This window comes from Neophocaena asiaeorientalis, unplaced genomic scaffold (assembly GCF_003031525.2).
Source record: "Neophocaena asiaeorientalis asiaeorientalis breed wild unplaced genomic scaffold, Neophocaena_asiaeorientalis_V1.1 scaffold999, whole genome shotgun sequence".
In the NCBI taxonomy this organism is placed as follows: domain Eukaryota; kingdom Metazoa; phylum Chordata; class Mammalia; order Artiodactyla; family Phocoenidae; genus Neophocaena; species Neophocaena asiaeorientalis.
In genome coordinates this window covers 198,578-207,568 of record NW_020171794.1, presented here as the reverse complement: position 1 = coordinate 207,568, position 8,991 = coordinate 198,578, and the positions used below count along the sequence as shown (strand labels likewise).

Here is an 8,991-nt window from a genome sequence, read left to right as displayed (position 1 = left end):
ATCAAGGTGATGCTGGTCAGACCACCACATGACCAATTTCAAGATGACTGTTAGAGCTGACTGTGTGGTTTTTACATGTAGCCCCCTCCCTCCATGTATAAAAGCTCTTGCCCACTGACTGTCAGTGGCAAGGAGTCAGCCTTTGGACAGTCACCCTCACCCTGCTCCCCAGGTTGCTGGCATCCAAGATAAAGCAAACTCTCCTTTCCACCAACCTTCCCTCTTTATTGGCTTTTGAGGTGCAAGCAGCCAGACCCCACTTTCGGTTACACCATGAATGTAGCATAATTTATTATTGTCAAAATAAAATCTTATTGGGGGAAAAATGATTGTAAACAATTAGTTCTTTTTTACTATAATTTCTCAAATTTACATTCAAACAAATCAACCAATTCTGTGATGCTTTAACTTAATGTAATTATGGAAAGTATCTCAATATTGCATCTTGGATTGGCTCTGCAAAGATTCCAAAACTAAATCAACTATACACTATACACTACTGAAGATGGAATAGTGACAAAAAAGAATAAATTATGTTGCCCTACTTGAACTAAGATATTTACAAGTTGATTTTTCCCTCCTCAGTAATTTTCTCTCCTACTACTGAGAAAAGTAGAGAAAGCTCTACTTTCTCACTAGCCAAACTTTAGTGACCAGTGGGATGAGATTAAATCTGATCCAAAGTTATAAGTGTGATCTCTAAAGGACTAAATCTAAACTTAAGTGGCTATCAGTCTATGCTATACAACAGAGTATTTGAAAAGATTTTTTGAAAATATTCATGTTTGGAGATTGATTGAGTAGACCTAAGACATGATTCCTAGCATCAATATATTTTGTTCACACATGTTTCTAATATAAAAACCAGTATTGAAAACCACTGAACTATTCAACATAATCATATCTTGTCTAGGTGATTTGTTCAGTATACACCCTCCTAAACCAGTCAATGGGATGAGATGTATTATTCAGTTTGCAAATTTTGATACAAGAGTAAAAATCAGGGAAGATATCAGAACATTATGTGGTAAGTCTGGACCACAAATAATCTTCCCCTTAAAAGTTTGATGTATAAATATGGTACATGAAATTGCTTCAGTCACTCAGATGATGAAGCCAGCACAATGAGTGATGAAATTCCAAGAGGATCACAGAAATGTTAATTTAGTCTTGATTCTGCATCTCTTGCAATATGTCCAACCTTAATTATTTGCAGTTAAGCCAATAACTACAAAAACCCTTTTTACTTTTTGATTGAATTTAAGTTAATATTCTCTTACATAAAACTTAAATTACCTGACTGATATAAAAATCAAGGACTTTTAGGCCTTGCTGTGTCATTTAATATTGCTTTAAAATATTTTTTGGTCTTAAGCATTATGCTCATTCTTAATTCTAAACTGCATCATATTCCTTCAAAAAGACTGCTATATTTAATCTAGTCAGGAAAGGAAACTATGGGAGCATAGTGAAAAATAACACTCTGTGGTAGTCTGGTAATATCTAAAGAGTAACACAGAAAAATCCCCTCCATAGTCAGAAGAGAAAAACATAGATGAAGTACTGGATTGCAAATTATTGCTACTATTATTCCTCAGAATATTTGACATTTAATCCGCATCATCAAGAAAAAACATAGATGTAAATATTGGAAATTAAATTACATAGAATCTAGAAAGATATTGATAAATGTCGGAGTCAAAGGAAAGGAAGAATTTATTTTTATAGCTTATTTGGAATACAGGTTAAAGATATAGCATTGTAGATAACTTCAAAAATAGGGATCAGTCATAAAAAAAATCAATCATGTATAATCTAAGACCAATCATGTATAATCTAAGACCAATCTAAGTCTGGGTGCACGCATGCTTGTGTAGCAATTAAAAGCGGTTTCATTGAAAAACATGAGTAATAGAGATATGCTTTTAATGAATGTCATCAAGGAAAGGGAAAGAGAAGGTGCAACTTCGAATACAAAAGTAAGACATATACAAGAGCAGTGTGAGTAGCTGTGCTGTAGAGAGCAGGATGGTTCCTCTGTGTGTGTATGGCTGGGGAACAGGGATAGGAGGTACAACAGCATAAAGTTTGCAGTGAAAACTTAGCAGTCTCAGCACTACTGGAATAGAAACTATCACCTGAGATTGGCCTCATGAGACTTACAGACACCAGCTATCATACCTGATCTGGGAAGATGACAAAGATGACTTCATTGCATCTGCCCAGAAGCCCTATAAGGGAGGTGCTTCAACCCTAATTGTAGCCGTGTGGCTGACAGGGTCTCGGTGTTCCGGCCGGGTGTCTGGCCTGTGCCTCTGAGGTGGGAGAACCAAGTTCAGGACATTGGACCATCAGAGACATCCCAGCTCCACATAATATCAAATGGTGAAAACTCTCCCAGAGATCTCCAACTCAACGTGAAGACCCAGTTCCACTCAACAAGCAGCAAGCTACAATGCTGGACACCCTATGCCAAACAACTAGAAAGACAGGAACACAAACCCACCCATTAGCAGAGAGGTTGCCGAAAATCATAATAAAGTCACAGACACACCAAAACACACAACTGGATGTGGTCCTGCCAACCAGAAAGACAAGATCCAGCCTCATCCACCAGAACACACAGGCACCAGTTCCCTCCACCAGAAGACCTACACAACACATTGAACCAACCTCAGCCACTGGGGGAAGACACCAAAAACAACAGGAACTACAAACTTGCAGCCTGCAAAAAGATCCCAAACACAGTAAGTTAAGCAAAATGAGAAGACAGAGAAACACACAGCAGATGAAGGAGCAAGGTAAAAACCCACCAGATCAAACAAATGAAGAGGAAATAGGCAGTCTATAACCAACCTCAGCCACTGGGGGAAGACACCAAAAACAACAGGAACTACAAACTTGCAGCCTGCAAAAAGATCCCAAACACAGTAAGTTAAGCAAAATGAGAAGACAGAGAAACACACAGCAGATGAAGGAGCAAGGTAAAAACCCACCAGATCAAACAAATGAAGAGGAAATAAGCAGTCTACCTGAAAAAGAATTCACAGTAATGATAGTAAAGATGATACAAAATCGTGGAAATAGAATGGAGAAAATACAAGAAATGTTTAACAAGGACCTAGAAGAGCTAAAGAGCAACAAACAATGATGAACAACACAATAAATTAAAAATTCTCCAGAAGGAATCAATAGCAGAATAACAGGCAGAAGAATGAATAAGTGACCTGGAAGACAAAATAGTGGAAATAACTACTTCAGAGCAGAATAAAGAAAAAAGAAAGAAGAGAACTGAGGACAGTCTCAGTAACCTCTGAGACAACATTACATGCACCAACATTTGAATTATAGGGATCCCAGAAGAAGAAGAGAAAATGATAGGGACTGAGAAAATAATTGAAGAGATTATAGTTGAAAACTTCCCTAATATGGGAAAGGAAATATTCAATCAAGTCCAGGAAGCACAGAGAGCCCGATACAAGATAAATCCAAGCAGAAACACACTAAGACACATATCAATCAAACTATCAAAAATTAAATACAAAGAAGAAATATTTAAAGCAGCAAGGGAAAAACAACAAATAATATACAAGGGAATCCCCATTAGGTTAACAGCTGATCTTTCAGCAGAAACTCTGCAAGCCAGAAGGGTGTGGCAGGACATATTTAAAGTGATGAGAGGGAAAAACCTACAACCAAGATTATTCTAGCCAGAAAGGATCTCATTCAGATTCGACAGAGGAATTAAGAAATTTACAGGCAAGCACAAGCTAAGAGAATTCAGCATGACCAAACCAGCTTTACAAAACATGCTAAAGGAACTTCTCTAGGCAGAAAACACAAGATAAGGAAAAGGCCTACAATAACAAACCCAAAACTATTAAGAAAATGGTAATAGGAACATACATATTGATAACTACCTTAAATGTAAATGGAGTAAACACTGCAACCAAAAGACATAAAATGGCTGAATGGATACAAAAACAAGACCCATATATATGCCTTCTACAAGAGACTCACTTCTGACCGAGGGACACATACAGACTGAAAGTGAGAGGATGGAAAAAGTTATTCCATGCAAATGGAAAACAAAAGAAAGCTGGAGTAGCAATTCTCATATCAGACAAAATAGACTTTAAAATAAAGACTATTGCAAGAGACAACGAAGGACACTACATAATGATCAAGGGATCAATCAAAGAAGATATAACAATGGTAAATATTTATGCACCCAACTTAGGAGCACCTCAATACATAAGGCAAATGCTAACAGCCATAAAAGGGGAAATCAACAGTAACACAATCATAGTAGGGAACTTTAACACCCCACTTTCACCAATGGACAGATCATCCAAAATGAAAATAAATAAGGAAACACAAGCTTTAAATGATACATTAAACAAGATGAACTTAATTGATATTTATAGGACATTCTATTCAAAAATATCAGAATACACATTCTTCTCAAGTGCTCATGGAACATTCTCCAGGATAGATCATATCTTAGGTCAATAATCAAGTCTTGGCAAATTTAAGAGAATTGAAATTGTATCAGGTATCTTTTCCGACCACAACGTTATGAGACTAAATATCAATTACAGGAAAAAATTTGTAAAAAATACAAACAGATGGAGTCTAAAAATTACACTACTAAATAACCAAGAGATGACTGAAGAAATCAAAGAGGAACTCAAAAAATACCTGGAAACAAATGGCAATGAAAACATGATAACCCAAATCCTATGGGATGCAGCAAAATCAGTTCTAAGAGGGAAGTTTATGGCAATACAATCCTACCTCAAGAAACAAGAAACATCTCAAATAAACTACCTAACTGTACACCTAGAGTAATTAGAAGAAGAAGAAAGAAAAAAGCCCAAAGCTAGCAGAAGGAAAGAAATCATAAAGATCAGATCAGAAGTAAAGTAAAAATAAATGATGGAAATGATAGCAAAGATTAATAAAACTAAAATCTGGTTCCTTGAGAAGATAAACAAAATTGATAAACCATTAACCAGACTCATCAAGAAAAAAAGGGAGAAGAGTCAATTAATCAGAATTAGAAATGAAAATGGAGAAGTAACAACTGACACTGCAGAAATACAAAGGACCATGAGAGATTACTACAGACAACTATATGCCAATAAAATGGACAACCTGGAAGAAATGGACACATTCTTAGAAAAGCAGAAACTTCTGATACTGAACCCAGAAGAAATAGAAAATATAAACAGACCAATCATAAAAACTGAAATTGAAACTGTGATTAAAAATCTTCCAACAAACAAAAGCCCAGGACCAGATGGCTTCACAGGTGAATTCGATCAAACATTTAGAGAAGAGCTAACATCTATCCTTCTCAAACTCTTCCAAAATACAGCAGAAGGAGGAACTCTCCCAATCTCATTGTAATGGCCACTATCACCCTGAAACCAAAACCAGACAAAGATGTCACAAAGAAAGAAAACTGCAGGCCAAATTAACTGATGAACATAGATGCAAAAATCCTCAACAAAATACTAGCAAACAGAATCCAACAGCACATTAAAAGGATCATACACCAAGATCAAGTGGGGTTTATTCCAGGAATGCAAGGATTCTTCAATATATGCAAATCAATCAATGTGATACACCATATTAACAAACTGAAGGATAAGAACCTTATGATCATCTCAATAGATGCAGAGAAAGCTTTTGACAAAATTCAACATCCATTTATGATAAAAACCCTCCAGAAAGTAGGCATAGAGGGAACTTACATCAACATATTAAAGGCCATATATGACAAACCCACAACCAACATCATTCTCAATGGTAAAAAACTGAAACCATTTCCGCTAAGATCAAGAACAAGACAAGGTTGTCCACTCTCACCACTATTATCCAACATAGTTTTGGAAGGTTTAGCCACAGCAATCAGAGAAGAAAAATAAATGAAAGGAATCCAAATCAGAAAAGAAGAAGTACAACTGTCACTGTTTGCAGATGAAATGATACTATACATAGAGAATCCTAAAGATGCTACCAGAAAACTATTAGAGCTAATCAATGAATTCGGTAAAGTAGTAGGATACAAAATTAATGCACAGAAATCTCTTGCATTCCTATACACTAATGATGCAAAATCTGAAAGAGGAATTAAGGAAACACTCCCATTTACCATTGGAACAAAAGGAATACAGTACCTAAGAATAAACCTATGTAAAGAGACAAAAGACCTGTATGCAGAAAAGTATAAGACACTGATGAAAAAATCAAAGATGATACAAACAGATGGAGAGATATATACCATGTTCTTGGATTGGAAGAATCAACAATGTGAAAATGACTCTACTACTACTGAAAGCAATCTACAGATTCAATACAATCTCTATCAAACTACCAGTGGCATTTTTCACAGAACTAGAACAAAGAATTTCACAATTTGTACAGAAACACCAAAGACCCTGAATCGCCAAAGCAATCTTGAGAAAGAAAAATGGAGCTGGAGGAATCAGACTCTCTGACTTCAGACTATACTGCAAAGTTACAGTAATCAAGACAGCATGGTACCAGTACCAAAACAGAAATATAGATCAATGGAACAGGATAGAAAGCCCAGAGATAAACCCACGCACATATCGTCACCTAATTTACAACAAAGGAGGCAAGAACATAAAATGGAGAAGAGACAGCTTCTTCAATATGTGGTGCTGGGAAAACTGGACAGCTACATGTAAAAGAATGAAATTTGAACACTCCCTAACACCATACACAAAAACAAACTCAAAATGGATTAAAGGCCTAAATGTAAGGCCAGACACTATAGAACTCTTAGATGAAAACATAGGCCGAATACTCTATGACGTAAATCACAGCAAGATCCTTTTTGACCCACCTCCTAGAGAAATGGAAATAAAAACAAAAATAAACAAATGGGACCTAATGAAATTTAAAAGTTTTTGCACAGCAAAGGAAAACATAAACAAGACAAAAAGACAACCCTCAGAATGGGAGAAAATATTTGCAAATGAAGCAACTGACAAAGGATAAATCTTCAAAATTTACAAGCAGCTCATGCAGCTCAATATCAAAAAAACAAGTAACCCAATCCAAAAATGGGCAGAAGACCTAAACAGACATTTCTCCAAAGAATATATACAAATTGCCATCAAACACATGCAAGGATGCTCAACATCACTAATCATTAGAGAAATGCAAATCAAAACTACAGTGAGGTATCACCTCACACCAGTCAGAATGGCCATCATCAAAAAATCTAGAAACAATAAATCCTGGAGAGGGTGTGGAGAAAAGGGAACCCTCATACACTGTTGGTGGGAATGTATTTGATACAGCCACTGTGGAGAACAGTATGGAAGTTCTTAAAAACCTAAAAATAAAATTACCATATGATCCTGCAATCCCACTACTGGGCATATACCCAGAGAAAACCATAATTCAAAAAGAGTCATGTACCACAATGTTCATTGCAGCTGTATTTACAATAGCCAGGACATTGAAGCAACCTAAGTGCCCATCGACAGATGAATGGATAAAGAAGATATGGAACATAGATACAATGGAATATTACTCAGCCATAAAAAAGAAACGAAATTGAGTTATTTGTATTGAAGTGGATGGACCAAGAGTCTGTCATACAGAGTGAAGTAAGTCAGGAAGAGAAAAACAAATACCGTATGCTAACACATATATATGGAATCTAAAAAAACAAAAACAAAAAAACAGTGGTTCTGAAAAACCTAGGGGTAGCACAGGAATAAAGATGCAGACTTAGAGAGTGGACTTGCGCACACGAGGAGGGGGAAGGGTAAGCTGGGACGAATTGAGAGAGTGGCATGGACATATATACACTACCAAATGTAAAATAGATAGCTAGTGGGAAGCAGCCGCATAGCACAGGGACATCAGTTCTGTGCTTTGTGACCACCTAGAGGGGTGGGATAGGGAGGGTGGGAGTGAGATGCAAGAGGGTGTTGATATGGTGATATATGTGTATGTATAGGTGATTCACTTTGTTATAAAGCAGAAACTAACACACCATTGTAAAGTAATTATATTCCAATAAAGATGTTAAAATAAAAGAGACATATATGGGTACAATTGGTTTTTTATTTTTATTTTTTTAGTATAACCCTTTTTATTGGGAAAAAAAAAAGCCCAAAACAGAAGTTTTCAAACCACACACAGGAGGGGCATGTGTTGGGGGAAGCGTGTCTGTCCTTCCTGCCCAGGTCCCCAGCCCATGTGGTTTTGGCAGCAATAAGGGGTGTGGGGTAATGGCCCAAAAAATAAAAATGGTGTATGTGTGTGTGGGAAGGAGAGGGGTGAAAAGCAGTGGGGAGTGACAGACGAGGTCAGTACTGGGAACGCCGCAGGTGGGAGGCCATTTCATAACATTTCTTGTTGATCATACCATCCTGTACACCTTCTTTGCCCATCAGCAGGGCTAGCGTCTTGGCATTCAGGGTAACAATGATATTGAAGGTGGCGGCTCCGCAGGTGCTCTTGGTACAAAGATCCATGGTAAATTTCCCGTCCTGCAGCAGTGAGTCCTGGATCACAGACCATTTCTGGCCCCCAAGCGTTAGCCCATTCACGTAAAAACTTGACCGGTCTTTGCCAACCAGGGCACCAACCTCAGCTGGTGTGATGTTGACGAAGTTTTTTCCAGGAACGGCTGCCCAGATGGAGGGCAAGTTCTTATAGCCCACGATTGCCATGTCCTGACAGGTCCCTTCCGCCATGAGCTTGTCTTTGTAGGCGTTCCACCCGGCCATGGCGCTGCTACTGGGGTGCTCTCGGGGCTGCTGCTGGGGCCAGGGGCTGGGCTCGGGCTGCCTCGGGCTGATGGGCAGGGGAAGGCGGAGAGCTTCGGGCACGCGCTGCGGTCCGGACCGTGGCTCTGCTAGCTGTGCTGCAGCCCTCGCACCGCCACTTCCTCTGCATTACTTTTGAATTGAAGAATAGTAACATCTTCATACCAATAAA

At 38.0% G+C, this 8,991-nt stretch overlaps 1 pseudogene; it reads right to left on the bottom strand.

The window, feature by feature from the left end:
* Window positions 1-8,230: 8,230 nt before the first annotated feature.
* Window positions 8,231-8,780, bottom strand: LOC112394828 (profilin-1 pseudogene; annotated as a pseudogene).
* Between the last annotated feature and the right edge of the window lie 211 nt (window positions 8,781-8,991).